At 35.2% G+C, this 6,338-nt stretch overlaps 1 protein-coding gene across 2 annotated transcripts in view; it reads right to left on the reverse strand.

Moving 5' to 3' along the window:
- The window catches only part of usp53a (ubiquitin specific peptidase 53a), a 56,396-nt gene extending 51,705 nt beyond the window's left edge, over positions 1-4,691 (reverse strand). The window contains exon 1 of one of the 2 annotated variants that reach the window (XM_088625487.1): positions 4,466-4,691. The gene's annotated coding sequence lies outside the window, so the exon portion shown is untranslated. Of the gene's footprint in view, positions 1-4,170 lie in introns of both variants that reach the window. The other variant, XM_088625478.1, reaches the window with a different exon arrangement.
- Positions 4,692-6,338: the final 1,647 nt, after the last annotated feature.

Below are 6,338 nucleotides of genomic sequence, written 5' to 3' on the forward strand. Positions count from 1 at the left end.
AGATGACTCTATCAGACAATTTATGTTCTTTTAAGATCAAATATGTAATCTGGTATAAATTTTTATCAGTAGTTAATATAAATTAAAGCCTTTTTTAACTCTCACATAAAATGATAAAACTATAGTTTCTTCAAAAAAAGAAGTAAAAGCACAGTTTGTTGGGAAGGCTTAAGAAACACCACATGACCAGCATTTGAATTTGAAATGCTAAAAATCCAGTTTCCCCACCAGATGAAACCAGACATTCCCAAGAACAATGCAGCAAGAGTTTCCTGTTCAGCTTCTCCATTACTGCTGATCTCTGTACAGCTGTACGTGGTTACTGCTTTCAAATCCTGCGAATCTGAACTGGTCAACGCTGCTCCTCTGAATCACAGTTTTCTGACAATAACACCAACGTCCAGCATTGTCTATGTGTGCTCTGTAAAATAATTGCTGGAACACAACTCTGAGGCCTGTTTTTAAATCCAACATCCTTTGGGCCTTATTCAGACAACTTCCTATATTGTTTACTACTTCCCAAAGATCTGCCAATAAATGTAACTTCAAACCTACTGCCAACATTTTTTTCTTATTTTTCAAAGTTTTGAGTAAAATTATATTCAAGATTCACATGTCAAACTTTCACAGGTCTGGGCCTACGTTACCTGTTTCATTTTAAGACAGTCTGCACTGGCTTCTACTGTACATATTCGCTCAGGGTAAACCACAGGCCACATTTAAAATACAGAAGAAGCAATTCAATATTTCTAGAAAATACTCATTATACTCAAAAGAATAACACAAGAACATGAAAAGGCTCTACGGTTCGCCTGAAAAGAGCTGCTACAGTATGTTCAAGATGATTTGGAATTTGTTGGCATTAAAAAGGATTGCTATGGCCATCTTAAGTTTCTTAAACTTTGGTTTTTCACTCCATTTTACCCCTTTCATTTCAGTAAATCTGAATAATTCTGAGTAATCTTAGAACACTTCTCAGTACATCCAATAAAACTCCTTCCTTGTCATATGTTAGCCACTATGGAAATTGCTTAACCTTTCTGTTTTATCTCATACTGTAGTTCTGATTAAATCTGTCTTTCAAGCGTTTGTAAACCTAGAATATATAGTTCAGCTAGAGTGTGATGTCCAGTTGACAGGTCTTGAATAGGCTAAATCCCTATACAGTAGATTGTTATGCTAAGCTTGTGATTTCTAAAAAATGCCCTATTAAGATTACTTTCTTGCCCATATACAATTTCTTGAGAGAAGCTCAGGGTCTGACCACAGGGTCAGCCATTTATATGGTGCCCCTGGAGCAGTTGGGGTTAAGGGCCTTGCTCAGGGGCCCAACAGAGTAGGATTCCTCTGCCAGTCATGGGATTCGAACCGGCAACCTTTCAACCACAGGCGCAGATTCTTAGCCACAGAGCCACTGCCCCGCCCGTATTATTATTATTTACCCCAATTTGATTCTTCATGAGAAACTTGGGGTCTTTTTAAATCTAATTTTGCAATTCAGAAGAGACAACCTGTTTGATAATGTTATCCTAAAAACTGTGTGCAACTATTTTCTCTATATCTTCTTGTAAGGAATTAAATGCTGTCTTTACCAAGGAAGGATTGCTCCATATTGTTTTCACCAGTATATCGGTGGAAAAATATAAGCACATTGTCATTTATGAAAATCCATATATTGATTGACTGGGTTATATATGCCATATGTCAAATGGCATTTTTTAAGGAAATTTAATAATTACCTTTCAACTTTTTAAGCTTGCTGTTAATCCCCTTTTCAAATAATCAGCTAAACCTTGTGTATAAGGTTTAAAACATTCATACAGTAACAAGAAAATAGAACTTGTTAAAAATGTTACAAATTACATTACATGGGTCAACACATTTTAGACATTCCAAAGTACTTATTTTAAAATAACTGATACTGTACCATATACAGGCAATATGTAACTGTTTATCTTGAAATATTTTTATATTTAAGAGCCTTGAACAAAATGGGTCATACATACATTTACACAGGAATGAGCAATCAGCTGTTCAAAATGGTTTTACTATATTTATTGACTGCATCTAAATTTTAGCTCTTGAAAACTGCCATCTCTAGAGATTGTATGCAGCACAAGCAAAGGCAAATTAGCAAAAACAGATCACATTAAAACAACCTGTCAGACAATTCAATTCCACACATTTTAAGCCAAAAGAAGTGTTAAGATCTTGAAGACAACTGTATAATTCTGTTTTTAAGACTCTTTAAAATTCATCTACCAACAAAAACTGACCTAAATGGAAAAGAAGCACAGCTAATTGTCAAAGAGTAGGTTACAGAAAATTTTACAATATTCTACACATTGTCCTTTGCGGAAGTGAGATGGATTAAACAATAATTCTATAACCAAGAGAGCATTTATTCAGTGTGAAAGTCTTGGGGAGCCGATATCCAGCCCTTTTGCATGTGTAAGAATGAACAAAAAGTTAAAAATGAGAAGACCACTCAGCCCATCTAGTTTGTTTGAATGCTAGTAGCTCTTTGAATATTGTTTCTTGAAAGGAGAGAAGATAATGCTTAATGGCAGAACTATATCATCATATTGATCTACTGTTCTTCAGGTAATGATAAATTTAAACCTGAAAATTATAAAACAACCAAGCCCTTTGATCTATGACAAAATTATATATATACAGCATATTAAACCTATGATTTAAGGCTAACTTTCTAACATTTTTGGGATGGCATTCCACGGCTTATCATTATGTTTTAAAACACAGGGCATTTTTAAATGCTTGAGAAAAGCATTTAAGAGAGAAATGGACTGTTGTCGTGAAGTCTGCATTCACCCTCTTAAGCATTTGATAGGCAAAGGGTGAACTATATTTCTCACAGGTGTGATTGAACTCTTCAGTTAAATTGAGCTCGGTCCCATTAACATCATCGTCCCACTTAGATATGTTACAACCAGTTAATTCATTGTTTATGTGGGAAAACAGACTCCTCACCGTGTTAAAATAATGGAAAAAAGATTTAGTCTTCAGCTACCAGCAGTCACTGCAGAGGTGTTCTCAAACAATTATGAGTGCTCTAAATTGTTTTTCCTTCTTCTTTTAAGCCTCATTTTTATCAGATCAACAAGGACAGAAAATAAAAAAAAACATATTCTATTTACAGAACCAACCTAGGCAATAATTTCGGCGCAGACCTGTTGCAGAACAACTGTCAAAGAGCAGTTTCTGTGGGAAAGCCGTAACATTTTAAACACTGGATACTGCACATGTACACCAACATAGTATCATCACACTGCATTCATTATACAGTACATACATTGCGTTCAGCTTTAAAAAGGAACGTAACAAGCCCTGCGTTTTTTTCCATATCACTAAGATTATAACATATAAATGCAGTCGTTTGCGATAATATCTTCGGTGATATATCTGCCGAAAACGTTATTAAGCAACATTAAAACAACGCTGATCTACTGCTTAATTACATTAGTCTATCCGAAACTAAACACTCCAGACTATATCTGGATTAATCACTCGACATTAGTTTATTTTACTCTTGAACGTAAGTAAAACAGCGGAGTGTATTTACTAACGCAATTTAAAGTGGGCCGTCCCGACATATGTGAATACATTCCACAGAAACTTGCTACACTGTTCCAGTTCTTGTGCATTTCTTAAAACATAATATAACTTCACTTCTCAATCCCCCGTGTAAATTGTCTCGGTGGAATTATTATGCATTCTTGGGTGCTCTGAATATATGATTCTTTGCAGCAAAGCAGTAGCAATAGCAAGGTAAATAAATCAGGAATGTTGTCACAAAGAATATAATATTAGTCTATCATCTGCAGCTACTTATTTAAAACAAATTGCTGGCATGTTTACTTAAATATAACTATAATTTACAAACTTATACAAAAAATATGACCTCGTTACATTAAGAAATTTTACAAGCTATGGTCCGCCGAAGAAGTACATTATTGTGCGAACAGAATAGGTTATAGGTATTGGCATATTTCGGAATGAACTGTTAATAACTTACGTTTTGTTCTACCTGATTTCAAAACATACGTTTCGCGTTCTTTTTCCTTTACCTGGTTCAGGTAGAGATATCCGACACATGCGCATTGCCGAAACTAAAAATGGCGAATAAAAAGTTTACTTGACAAGACTTACCTTCCTATTCAAAATCAAAAGGCATTCAAATTTCTTTCGTCCGCGTCTACCTTTCAAAAGAGCAAAGCCATCGAGCTTCTTGAATGACCCGTTAACGACATATTTTTAATTCCTGGTCCTAGTTTCCAGCTCAAAAAAGATTTCACCGACGATTTGGAACAGTAGCTAAAGCAAGGTTGAGAATAAAAAGAACATTTCGGAAAGAAACCATTCACAAAATAGTACTAGTGATTAAAAAAAACTACAAAACACTCGGGCTTTACACTAGTCTAATTTCATTCTTCTTTGATCCTACCAGTTTACGACTTCTAATTTTCCCCTTCATTCGCCGTATTCCGCCGCTTGATTGTATATCAATGTACTGTAGTATTTGTTGTTAAGCGGCGGTAGTGAGCCGTGATCCACTCCAGGCACCTGAAATACTGGATTAGTGATGTTTAGAGAGCGAGGGAGGTCAATCCCCGCCTCTAATGTACTGTATTTACTGCAGTCCCTTAACACACAGAGATACCAAGTCATGTTGTCACACGGTCAAGGGAGGAGTCTGGTCTACTTTTCAGCCGAGCAGGTTTACATGCAGTGAAGTCACCATTCAGGTAGGTAGTACATTCCATTCAGGGATGACGGAATCATTTCAGTTTCAGGTGTAAAAAAAAGCTCGGGAGCGGAAAAATACATCTCAACCCAATAAAGTTATGTTGTAATTCTTCAATTACCAAAGCCTAATCTGTAAAATTCCATTATAATATGCAACTTCCGACACTACAAAAACGTTATTCAGTTTAAAATAGATTCATCTGGTTATTTATAAATTAATGCAGAGTGATGCAGACCTCTCTAGGCAATTTAATTATGTTTTTTATCTAAAAAAAAACCCCCTCTCTTCCTGCTGTCACTTTCAGAATATTAATAATGCACCGACTAGAGCATGGTAATTTTCAACCTCTTCTTGTTAGAGAACACCTTTTCAAGAAATCCCAATAAGAATCCAAGTTTTAAATGTAAAACCAGACCTCTTCATTAATATTAAAATGCTAATTTTAAATACTATCAGCATTCTGGCCTTGAACACAGATGTCCTAAATCCACGGTGTAAGAATATTAAACAGAACTAGACAAAGGGTGGGATTCACTTTGATGTTGAGATCTTCTGGGTGTATCTGAGGACTCCAATATTTAAATGAATATAGAACTAATTTTTTTCCTCCGGATGTTGCACGTTTACCTTGGAGACACTTCACAGATACATCAAGCCAGATGTGAGAAATAGGTGAAAACTGTTTTCAACCCAGTGCACTGCAAATGGACAGCTAAACATTGTCCATTAGTGCTCCCGACTTACTGAGTCTTATTATTTTTAACCTTTTTTATGTACTTGTGCTCTTATCTGAAATATTTTGGATACACTAAAAACAATATCTTTGTGTGACACAATCTATGGTGAATATGCATATTCCTTCCACTCCTGTGGCAGTGAGATTTAGAGTTTTTCTTCTTTCATTGACCACTATCTGTGGATTTATAACATGATTCAAGGCCTTTCAAGATGGGAATTAAGCAGAAACAGATGGTGGGAAAGCTGGCTATTTGACCCCTGTAAGACTGTGGTAAGAAAAAAAAAACTTGAAGCATCAGAAAATAAGCAAAACAAAAATAATCAGTTAAATCGTTGTGTTCTGAATATACAAACTGGGAATGATGTTTCAATATTAGATTTGTGCTGGTATGAATAGCTGACTATGAAAAAAACTTAAAATTGTCATTATGGTTTGTTATATAATTTAAATAAATGAGTACATAGTGTAGAATGCATAAAACAATATGTCACCTAATGAAGATGCGTCAAGGAATAAATACATCCATGAGTATAAAATCCATTTCACTACAAAACATACTGGATGCCATTGTGAAAATGAAGGGGGTGCACATCTAAGGAATGATAACTAAACTCAAGTGATTTTACTAGTTCAAAAATCAGAATTCAAAGGTTCCCATTTGGTTAGCACTTTTACATCTTTGCTGTGACAAGAAGGACTGAGATATTGTATACATACTGTATATGTAAACCATGTTAGTTCTTTAAGATGGTAGGAAATGGCTCTAAGAGTACAACTGAGGTTGACCTATCTTTTTATATCATCATAGCTTATTCCTTTGGCTATACTACT

This window comes from Lepisosteus platostomus, chromosome 1 (genome assembly GCF_059453375.1).
Source record: "Lepisosteus platostomus isolate fLepPlt1 chromosome 1, fLepPlt1.hap1, whole genome shotgun sequence".
Lineage (NCBI taxonomy): Eukaryota > Metazoa > Chordata > Actinopteri > Semionotiformes > Lepisosteidae > Lepisosteus > Lepisosteus platostomus.